Genomic DNA, 2,114 nt, shown 5'->3' with positions numbered 1-2,114 from the left:
AGCCCAGGAGCCTCCCACCCTTGATCACTAATTGAGAAAATGCATTACAGCTGGATCTCATGGAGGCATTTTCTCTGTGATAACTCTAGCTTGTGTCAAGTTGAGACACAAAACCATCCAGTACAGAAGTCCATTTTCACCTGAGTAAAATCCAGTCTCAGAAAGTTTTAGCTTACAGTTTTTTCTTTCATTTTTTTTTATCATTACAAGTAAGACTTTTTATTTGTCACTTAAAAATCTGGATTTTAAACACTTTCTTGGACTGGTGGTTCATATCGATCAGCTAAGTTCAAATGTAACATCTGTGTCGTCAACTGTCATTTTCTATGGCTCCCATGGAGTCCCAGAGCATGGAGCTCTGGAAGTTTTCCCAAGTCCAACTTGGGCTTCTGTAGTATCTTAACCTTTCTAACGAAGACATCATGAAGAGGATAAATGAACTGGCAGGCCTTTTCTACATCTTTCCCAACGTTGTCCGGAACCAGTTTATTAAGCACTTCCTTCAAGTCTGTACTTCTTGGTCCATGATTTGTATGGTAATCAACCAGATCTGGTGGACCTGCTGATACTGTGCACACACAAGTTGTCTTGCATATCTGGTTGTTACATTTGTGTGCATGTTAGTGTGTGTAACCAACACAGAACAGACAGAGCAGATAGTAATCAGCTGTCTTGACATCAGCATGAGCTTCAACCATGTCTGCCACTTTATGACCTTGCGACACCTTTTGTCCCAGGTAAGATCCATGCCATAGGAATTAGTCAGACCATTTTTTCCCCTCATGAGCATCCTCAGTAATTAGCTTGAATTTTCTAACTACAACTTTGTCATTTTGCAGACTAGCAAGGCTTGCTTCAAACACAAGACCATTGAGGCCAACAGATACCATTTTGGTTTCTTGCTTCCTTAAAACTTGTGTTTTCCCAATGTTTCTAACATTGAACATAGTCAGAGCTTTTACATCATACCTATCTTTCTTCTTGGCTCTCCTTGCCGTCTTTCTTCGGGCTCCTGTTCTTGTTGACCACCATGGTGCTGCTCTGGGAGCCATAAGCAATTTAAAGTTTTCTAATAGCTAACAATGTTGAAAGCTTATTCAAATATTTTATTGGCCATTTTCATTTCTTTGAGAACTGTCTGGTCAGTTCATTAACATACTGACCGACAGGATAATTTTGGGTTTTGGTGTTGAAATTTTGAAGTACTTGGTATATCCTACACTGAAATCCCCTGTCACACGTATAGTTAAGATGTCCCTCCCCCATTCTCTAGGCAGTTTCCTTCCTCTGGCAATTATTTCCCCCATCAGAAGTTCTAAATTTCTTTTGTAATCTCATTTGACAATTATTGAAATTAATCTCTGTTCTACTGTATTACTTGTTTCAGAGTATCATCATCCATGCCAACATGTATCGTAGCATTTTCTCTGTTCTCTTCTAGTAGTTTCAAAGATTAAGACCTTACATTAAGAGCTTTGATTCATTTTGAATTGATTTTCATCTATCCTGAGAAAGCTATATACCTGGATTTGTTTTTTCTACATGTGCAAATCTAGTCCATGCAACACCATTTCTTAGAGTTTACCATTTCTCCAATGCCTGTTTTTGACAGTTTTATCATGATTTTAAGAGCCAGAGCACCAGGATGTCTGTTGTGAGATTGTGTCTTTTATGTATGTCAGGGAACCTCTACATGTGAAGTATTGACCATATTTGCCAAAAGAACACCCGACAAAGAACACCAATTGACACCAGTATGGATGGGGAAAAATCTCACTAGTTTCTACTACTAGCTGAAGAACTACAGGCTGATAAGAAAGGGAGAACTCATCTTCTCCAGGGATAAGCCTCTGATGGGATATTCGATCCCCAATGGTTACGTTTATTAATTTACATATACACATATATAAAACCACAATGATAATTAAAGAATAAGAGGCTATGAATTTAAGGAGTTGAAAGGACATGAGAGTAGGAGGAGGAGAAAAAGGAAGATGCTGTTAAAAATAGTACTTATCTATAAAATTTTGCAAAATATTTAGGAAATGAGGTAGCTGTGGGGGTTTATTTCTGGGTCCTCTGTTGTATTATATTGGTTTGGATGCCTGTCTCTG

At 38.3% G+C, this 2,114-nt stretch overlaps 1 pseudogene; it reads right to left on the bottom strand.

The window, feature by feature from the left end:
- Positions 1-317: 317 nt before the first annotated feature.
- Rps3a-ps10 (ribosomal protein S3a, pseudogene 10) lies at positions 318-1,052 on the bottom strand (annotated as a pseudogene).
- Positions 1,053-2,114: the final 1,062 nt, after the last annotated feature.

The sequence above is a fragment of the Rattus norvegicus genome, chromosome 8, assembly GCF_036323735.1.
Source record: "Rattus norvegicus strain BN/NHsdMcwi chromosome 8, GRCr8, whole genome shotgun sequence".
In the NCBI taxonomy this organism is placed as follows: Eukaryota; Metazoa; Chordata; class Mammalia; order Rodentia; family Muridae; genus Rattus; species Rattus norvegicus.
The sequence above is the reverse complement of the archived record's forward strand: the minus strand, read 5'-3'. Positions and strand labels throughout refer to the sequence as shown.